Here is a 10,031-nt window from a genome sequence, read left to right on the forward strand (position 1 = left end):
AGGTCTCTTGCTGCAGTGGTGGGGGACACGTGCAGGCCATTTTGTCTCTAATCGGCTGGACAGAACGGTCCAGTTCTGTCCAGTTCCTGTTGACACAATATTTTTTGACAAAGCTAGATTTTCATATGGATATGTATCATAATATGTTTGTGTATGTAGCGGAAGATATTATACAGTATAATAGAAAAGCATGAAATTGGATGCTCTGGTGCAGTTTCACTGGAGCTGAAAATCACTATGCCCAATGCTTAATGCCCAATGCTAAATGGCAAGTGAGGTATAAACTCACTAATATAGAACACTGACAGTGGCACCGTGTTCTCTGGGATTATGGAGCATCGTCCTAAAGCTTTGGGATGAGTCATGGTGTAATTTGAGATCCACAAATGCTCTAGAGGAAGAATGCAACTAAATCCTCACAGCAATGTTCCAACATCCAGTGTAAAGCCTTACCTGAAGAGCAGAGGTGGTCGTTGCCTATTAAAAAAATAATGGACTGAAACTGTGATTTTCCTACGGCAAGTATGACTTCTGCTGAAACTGCATCACAATAATATGGACTCTGTGTTGTCCCGCTGGGTCTTGACATCCCCTTAATGCTTTTGTACCACTTAAAAGCAGCTTTGGTGATGCTGTCCTTTTCTAAAAGCCTGTGGGAATACCGTGGTCACTTGACATCCACAAAGTGTGTGTATGTGTGTGTGTGTGTGTGGTGTGAGTCAGAAGGCCGTTTAACAGTGCTAAGATCCTTTGGCTGTAGCAAGAGAAGGGACACATCTCTGACAGGGCTCTGAGGAGACTGTGTTGCTGCTGGTGGGATTCGTTAAACCCTGCGCTCCGGTGCTGACTGAAGGGGAGGAGATGGAGCAGGAAGGAGGATGAGAGGGAAAGCACACTCTTCCTGCATCGACACTATATTGTATCTTCAGGCAAGATGTGGGTGCAGCAGCAAAACTACATCAAAGGCCATTGAGGTTTTTCTTTATAAGCCTTTCCAAGGCGTGCACTCTCCACTCACTAGCCCAAGCCCATTCATTTCCATAGTATGCCACACTTGAATTGATATACATGGATTGATACTGGGCTAAAAGTTGGCCACCTTGTATTAGGCCCAAAGGTATCCAAGTTACTATTGGAATATGTTTTTTTTCAACACTGATCTATATTCCAGCTGGAGTACTAAACCAGGCATGAGATTTAAACCCTGCCCTTTAGTAACACAGGGGTTTGTTTGTAGTACATCCCTTGTACTAGTGTAAATATGGATTTTATTTGAATAAAGGCTTTGAAATTCCATGTATTTAAAGCAGAAGTCTTCAAGCCTGGACCTTTGATCCAGGCAGGGATTCTAAAATGGCCGTCTTGTATAACACTACACCTGTCCATCAGTGGCAGCTATAGTGTCATACAGGCCAACCATCCAAGGTCCAGATTTTAAGGACCTCTGATTTAATGGGAATGGCAAATATTTTCATGTTTTCAATGTATCTTCAAAGTTATTCCAATTTTTTTAAAACAAGTGAAGAGGTGCATTGTAAATTAAGTGGATTTAAGTATTTTTAAGTATTATTAAGTATTATTAAGGAATTAAACAAGATACTGCAATATCTGTGTGAAGATTTGATGGCATAGTGCCTAGTGATTGTGAATGGTTAGTTCTAGATCATCTAGGTTACATCTAGGTTGTCACATAAGTGTTGTACAGAGTTCCATCACTCCGGAGAACAGGTCACTGCTCTGCAGCCCAGTGATAGAGCTGTATACCCCTCTAGCCCACACTGTTCATTTTATATTTAAGGCCAAAACATATCTAGGCCTATTTAGGCCTCAGCCTTCAGGCAATATATTTCTGACTGTCTGATACAACAATGTTCTGTGAAGAAGGTGTCGCGGGGGCATTAAAGGCTTTGGATGTCCACTGCGAACAATTCTGAACCAATCAAACCACTTGAAATGACAATGTTTACACCTTAATGAGGAGATGTTCAGTGATAGATAGGCGCTGTGAATGTTCGGTATGCCAGCAGATACGCTTTCTGGCTCTTCCACTGTAGACGCTGCTCATTGTCACTGTTTGAACACATCAGGCACCGATTCAGCTCCCTGCTTTGAATGAATGGACAGCCTGAAAACAAATCTGGCATCTTGTCAGAAACACCCCAGTGATGGCACATCGTGAGATGCACACCACTTTCAAAGGTTTCAAAGCATTACGTCGTGGGTGTATTTAGCCAGTTGACTGTCAGTAACTCTAGAACTCCCCACTCATGAATGAGTGAGTGTTTTGTGGCACAGAATGGATCCTCCTATCAGTTTTAGTACAGATTGCTCATAAACAGTCAGCAGCAGGCTACATCATTTAATATGCAGCTAAAGAAGCCCCACTGCGTGACATGAGAGCCATGCTGGGTGCAGGCCGCTCACATGATAGCTCTCCAACTGGAATATTAACCATAAGGACAGGTTAAATGTAAGGGAATAAGAGAAAGTGTTTGTTAGTGGTTGGTGTAGTATAGTGGTGAAGAGTAGGATTTGATTCTTTGTCCAGTTAAATACCTTATACCAGGGGTCATGAATAGGCAGATTGCTGGTTTAGTCAACTGCAACTACAAATGTCATTAGTGGCTGCTTTTTTTTCTCCCAAAATCATTGTTGTTAATACTCAATTTAAAATTTTGTTTAAAAATATTACCATTGACAAAGCAAATAGGTTTATGTTTGATGGTGATGTCATGTGTCAGGATCGCGGGGACTGACGGCGGCGGACACACTCGCTATAACAAAACAAGGACAGACAGATTTGGATCACATGACAGGATACTTAGACAAAGAGAGCTAAAGAGGGCAAACGGGACAAGCTAATAGACTAGAGACAGAAACCACAAGCACACAAAGCATAGGAAAGGAAAAAATAAACAAACCGAGCACACGGAGCAAAGGAAAAGAAGGAACTAGACCAAAGAAACAGACTAGAGAGACAGAAACCGACTCGATAGGGATGAGAACGGGGGACCGACAAGACAAACAGACCAGAGACAGAGGAGCAAATGTGGAATGTCCAACTATCACACACAGAGACAAGGGAACTTAAATGCACACCACAGACAAGGAACACCTGGGAGAGCTAACGAGAGGACAGGATTACAAATGAGACACTGATGAGGAGGAGGAACAGAGGCGGGACATGGGCGGAGAGATGGACAGTAACAAACAGAGCCATGTGCTAAGAGCCATGTGCTCTTGGCTTCCTGCTTCCTTGCCGTTCAGACGCTTTGCTGCTTAGCTCTGCTATCTTCTATTTCTTTCCTTTTATTTTTTCAAAACCGACTTGTTTTTCCTGTGATAGAGTATCTGAGCTTTTAAATATACACAAATCAGCAGCACTACGAAGCCAAAACTGGATATTTTCTGCTTTTGATACTTTTTAAAGTAGTGCGATTGCTCTAGGAACCAGGACTGTTCCAACAACCAGAATATTTCATCAGGCTACAGTAGAAGAAACTTGTGAAATGCCTCTTCATTTTGTTCAACACATGTGCTGTCAGAATTGCTACGGACTTCTACAGAGAATGTCAGCTTTGGAAAGGGATTTTCGGAACCTGTTATCAGAGTTTAAGGACTGGCATGTCGGACCTGCGCGAGGAGTAACAGTGAGTGGGAGTACGGGCAGCAGACAGCGGGCTGAGGACCTAACGGAGCAGCGGACAGTGGAGGGACACAGATCTAGACCTGAGGATCGAGTAAATGGCAACACTGCTGTGAGTACAACTAGAGACGGGCAATGGGTGCAGATTGAAGCTAGACCCAAGCGCCGTGCTTTGTATAGCTCTGTAGTCTCATCTTCTACTCCTGGTACCACAGCTGGTCCAGGAATTTCAGCTGCTAAACCTAACACTGCTGCTGAGAGAGCACAGCACAGACCCAAACCAGAAAACCGGTCTTATTCACTTCAGCTGAAAAACAGATTTGAACCACTGCATGCCCTTCGTGAGAATCACAAACGCAGTGAACACATCACAGAAAGTGCCAGAAGTGTCAGTCAGTCTCAAAACTCTAACAAACCTACTGCAGACACCCTGATCTTTGGAGATGACACTGTTAATGGGGTAACAAACCCAAAACTCATAGTGAGATGCGAGCCAAACATCACCGTGCCTGAACTTACTGCAAAGTTTCCAGCTGTACTGGCTGAGTACACCAATGTGAAGAGGATTATTGTACACGTTGGAAAGAATGACACTATCAAGCAGGAGTCTGAAGTTTTAAAAAGAGACTTTAATGACCTCATTAACACACTCAGTAGGTTCAACATACAATTTTTCATCAGTGGACCTCTACCTGCAGGAGGCACCAATATGTTCTCAAGGTTACTGGGATTAAACACCTGGCTACAGAACAGATGCAGGTCAAATGGACTGAACTTCATTGACAATTTTAACTTGTTTTTTGGGAAGAGAGAACTTTTTAGGAGAGATGGACTGCACACAAACAAGAGGGGTGTCAAACTTCTGACAGACAATCTCATTTTCTCAGTGTGCAATCTATCTACTTCTCTTGGGGGTGGCACGTCAGCATCAACATCCAGGAACTCTCCTGTACAAGCTGATGACACCATGTCACAGCCAGAACATCCTCTCTCCACTGAGGACGACCTGAGGGAGCAGCAGACACTGGACATGAGTGGCAATGACCAACTCTATCAGCTGCCAGAGACACCAAATCCCCAAGAGGAATCCTCCATGTCCTCTATTTCCCCCCCCACATCACCCCACCTGAACCTCCCAGCAGCCATGGAGAAGCTGGTTTCGGCTGGGACAAGGCTGTCACTTTCCCTGTCAGCCAGCCCTCAGGTGCAAAGAAGAACCACCCCAGCTTCTACTCCACTATCATCTACTGCCACGTCCCCACTGCAGTCCCCCAGACTGTCCCCTAAGAATAATCACACTCCATCACCACCTAGAGCACCTCAACGGAAAAGACAAGCTCCTCAACCCCCGGAAAGGCAGCTTCGCTCACGGCCCCATCGCCAGCAGGAGCTTCACACAGCTTCGTCAGCTGATAAGGGCAAAGAAAAGTGATGTTTTTCAGGTCCTGGCTGCTGCAGTGATGATGTCAGCAGTACATGTTTTCAAAACAAGCTTGGACCTTTGATGCCTGTAATCTCTCCCATTCCAGTACTTATCAGAGAGAGAAAGAACAGAGAGTTCAGGTCAGATTCTGTGAATGTAGCCAATCTACAGCATATAAAATGTGAGACAGAGATTCTGTGGCAAAGTGCACGAGTTACTAAGTTAGCTCTTCTAAATATCAGATCTCTCACAAACAAATCACACTTAATTAACGATTTTATTACAGCACATGGGCTTGATTTTATACTTTTAACTGAGACTTGGCTAAATGAATGTAGTGCTGCAACTGTTTTATTGGAGTCGGCTCCTCCAGATTTTCATTTTTTAAATGCATCTCGTGCCAGCAGAAAAGGTGGAGGTCTAGCTGCTTTGTTCCATGGTTCTTTTCAGTGCAAGCAGTTATCATTTGGTGACTTCACAACATTTGAGAATCTCTGTGTAGTTCTGAAAGGGACACCACATATATTACTAGTAACTGTCTACAGGCCTCCGAAGTACAGTGCTAATTTTATTGATGAATTTACAGAGATGCTGTCCTTTATTTCTACAGACTTTGACCATTTTGTTATTGCTGGTGACTTTAACATACATATCGACAATCCCAAGGACTGTTTTGCCAAGGAACTACTTGCCATATTGGACTCTTTTGGCCTTTCACAGCATGTTACAGGGAGTACTCATTGTCATGGTCACACGCTGGATATTGTTATCTCAAAGAGTCTCAACATATCAGAGACTGTGAAGGACGTTGCACTGTCAGATCACTACTGTGTGTTCTTTGATATGTGGGCCTCACCAGTCATCAGAGATAGAAGAGTTTGTGTCAAGAAAAGGATTATAAAGGACTGCACAGCTACACTTTTCATGAGTAAAATGTGCACTACACCATGTGAACGATCCAACTCTGTTGATGATCTCCTGAATAGTTTTAATACAAAAATTGTCAGTGTAATGGATGAGATTGCGCCAGTTAAAATGAAGGCCATGTCTTGCAAACAGAAAGCACCATGGAGAAATGCTTCTGTTGTTCAAATCCAAAAGAGGGAGTGTCGCAAGGCAGAACGCAGATGGCGTAAAACAAGTCTTCATATTCACAAAGAAATCTACAAAGATAGGCTACGTCAATACAACGCGACAATATGCAAAACACGACAATCCTATTTCTCTAGCATCATCAACAATAACACTAACAACAGCAAAATCCTCTTCACCGTGGTCGACAGACTTACTAACTCACCCACACCGATGGCCCCTGAATTAGTATCAACTGAGAGATGTAATGAGTTTGCATTCTTTTTCAACACTAAAATCCAGAATATCAGACAAGCGATTAGTACATCTATATCCAACAATGAGTCTGTACCCTCTCCATCACCTCATAAAAACTCCTTAGTTAAAATGTCAGAGTTCAGTACTGTTGATAGTAATATTTTAATTGACACAGTTAATCATCTCAAATCATCCACTTGCAGTCTTGACACACTACCAACCAATTTTTTAAAGAGTGTGTTTCACACTATAGCACTAGACATACTCCACATTGTAAACACCTCACTCATGTCGGGGGTTTTTCCGAGCTCACTAAAAACTGCAGTTGTAAAGCCTCTTCTAAAAAAGAACAATTTAGAATCTTCTCAGATAAGTAACTACAGGCCAATTTCTAATTTACCGTTCATTGGCAAAATCATTGAGAAAATAGTTTTCAGGCAAATCACTAGTTTCTTGTCCATTAACAGTAGCCTAGACAAATTCCAGTCTGGGTTCCGGTCTAATCACAGCACTGAGACTGCTCTAATCAAGGTAATTAATGACATCCGCTTAAATACAGAGGCTGGAAAGGTATCTCTTCTATTACTTCTTGACCTTAGTGCTGCCTTTGATACCATTGACCATAAGATTCTTATAGATAGACTCGCAAACTGGGTTGGACTCTCAGGAACAGTCCTGAAGTGGTTCATTTCTTACCTGGAAGGCAGGAACTACTTTGTAGAAATAGAAAATAATATTTCAGACAACATGCCAGTAACCTGTGGTGTCCCCCAGGGCTCTATTCTTGGTCCACTTTTATTTAATTTATATATGCTTCCTCTTGGCCAGATTCTACAGGACTATGGGCTGTCCTATCACAGCTATGCAGATGATACTCAGATTTACATGGCCCTGTCCCCAAACGACTCTGGCCCAGTTGATTTATTAAGCAAGTGCCTTGAACACATCACAAACTGGATGGGACACAATTTTCTGCAGCTGAATAAAGATAAAACTGAGATTATACTATTTGGGAATAGCACTGAGAGACAAAGATTGGCTACGTATCTGGACTCGAGAGCCCTCAAATCTAAAGAACTGGCTCGCAACCTTGGTGTATTAATGGACTCAGATCTCAGTTTTAGTAGTCATATTAAAGCGGTTACTAGATCAGCATTTTACCATCTTAAGAACATCAGTAAGATTAGAGATTTTCTGACTAATCCAGACCTGGAGAAACTTATCCATGCTTTTATTTCTAGCAGGATTGATTACTGTAATGGTCTCTTAGCTGGACTTCCAAAAAAGACCATTAAACATCTTCAGCTGATTCAAAATGCAGCTGCCAGAGTTCTCACTCGGAGCAAGAGAAGAGATCATATCACCCCCATCCTCAAATCCTTACACTGGATACCAGTCTGTTACAGAATAGACTTTAAGGTGTTATTACTGGTTTATAAATGTTTAAATGGGGTAGGACCAGTGTATTTATCAGATCTGCTACAGAGATATGAGCCGAGCAGAGATCTCAGATCTTTAGGAACTAGTCAGTTAGTCCTGCCTCGGGTCAAAACTAAACATGGAGAGGCAGCGTTTAGCTACTATGCCACTTTTAAATGGAACCAGCTGTCTGAGAATATTAGAAGTGCCCCAACGTTAGACACATTTAAATCAAGACTTAAAACACTCCTGTTTGAGCAGGCTTACAGCTCAGTTTAAAATATTCTGCACTTTTCTGTAACGGCATTTTATTTCTTTTATTTCTTTTCATTTATTGTCATTTTAAATTGTTTTAATCATTTTAATCATTTTACTCTTTTTATGTAATTGTCTTATTGGAATTTATGATTTTACTCTGGCTTTTAATGTAATTTCTTTTTCTGTAAAGCACTTTGAATTGCTTCTGTATGAAAGGTGCTCTATAAATAAACTTGCCTTGCCTTGCCTTGCCTAAGAGAGCACATGGCGGGGAAAACAGACACGACAGGACAAGGGCATGACATTGTGTTTCTTGTTTATTCTTGGAAGTTTTTAAGTGGATTTTATACGGTTCATATTGATTTCGGAATTATATTGTCATTCATTATCTGTAAGCGCTTATCCGGGTCAGGGTCACAGTGGGTCCAGAGCCTACATGGAATCATTGGGCGCAAGGCGGGAATACACCCTGGAGGGGGCACCAGTCCTTCACAGGGCAACACAGACACACACACACACACCTACGGACACTTTTGAGTCGCCAATCCACCTACCAACGTGTGTTTTTGGACTGTGGGAGTAAACCGAAGCACCTGGAGGAAACCCATGTGGACACGGGGAGAACACACCTCACAGACAGTCACCCGGAGCGGGAATCGAACCCACAACCTCCAGGCCCCTGGAGCTGTGTGACTGCGACACTACCTGTTGCGCCACTGTGCCGCTCGGAATTATATTGTATCGACCAAAATTTAAAAATATATCGTGATAATAATATTGGCCATATCGACCAGCCCTGCATACGACTACTTCTGCACCATGATTAGAAGCCGATTAAGAGCAAATCCCATATATCATAAATGTAACTCTTAACACTCACTGCATTTATGAGCTTTGTACAGATTAAACCACCGGTGACATGTATTTTGTTACACATATATATCGGAATTTACCATTACAAAATGGGTGAACCACGCTCATAAAGGGATGCTCACGTTTAGCAACAGCACTCTGACTGTGGCATGCAGGCAATGCGCAATTTGAATTTTGTAGCAAAATGGCACCCCAAGGAAACATTCCCACACAATTTACACACCCACTATCAGCTTGGACTGTTGAGGCATAAGGCAGGTTGGGTCCATTGGTTTCAGCTATTTATGCCAAGTTCAGACCCCACCATCTGCACGTCACAGCACAAATTAAGTTCATTAGACCAGGCGATATTTCCGATCACCAGCTCTCCATTTTCAGTGAGCCTGTGCCCACCGTAGTGTCAGATTCCCTCTCCTGGCAAAGAGGACTGGAACCTGATGTGGGTTCCTGCTGTTGGCGCTCATCCTCCTCAACATATTGATGCAATGATTCTTTTCTGATTGCTACTGTTGCAGAGAGATTAAATGAGTTCTGTACAGATCAAGTCTAGACATTCTTTTCTGACCTCTTACACCCACAAGCTGCTTCCACCCACAGAAATGCTTCTCAATTTTTGAGGTTGATTTTCACACTAGTCTCACCAGAGCAGCAGGAATCTATAACGGCTCAAACCACCAAATCTGGTACAAGCAACCATGCCAGGCCGCTATGCCAAATCATTTACGATCATCAGTTTTGCTCATTTATTTACTCTTTGTTGTGTGTTCTTAAGGTTCTCATGTTTTTACCTGAAGTCTCCTTTTGCTGCCCAAGTGGCTGGACCAATATTTAAGAGCACAAATGCCAAGAATGGCGTAAATACCTGGATGTTGTTCTTGATCTGCCACAAATAATGATGGCGCATCACATTATGACTTGCCAATGAGAATAAACTGCAAATAAAACCACATGACAGTCATCGTGGAGTGCAGTGATCCTGAGGTTTATCAGTCTGCTAAAAAACAACTTGTAGGTCTCATTTTTTGTGAGCCTTCATTAGTGTCGTTGAGTTAACGGGTGTCTGGTGAAGACTGTTCTATTACT

This window comes from Hoplias malabaricus, chromosome 10 (assembly GCF_029633855.1).
Source record: "Hoplias malabaricus isolate fHopMal1 chromosome 10, fHopMal1.hap1, whole genome shotgun sequence".
In the NCBI taxonomy this organism is placed as follows: Eukaryota; Metazoa; Chordata; class Actinopteri; order Characiformes; family Erythrinidae; genus Hoplias; species Hoplias malabaricus.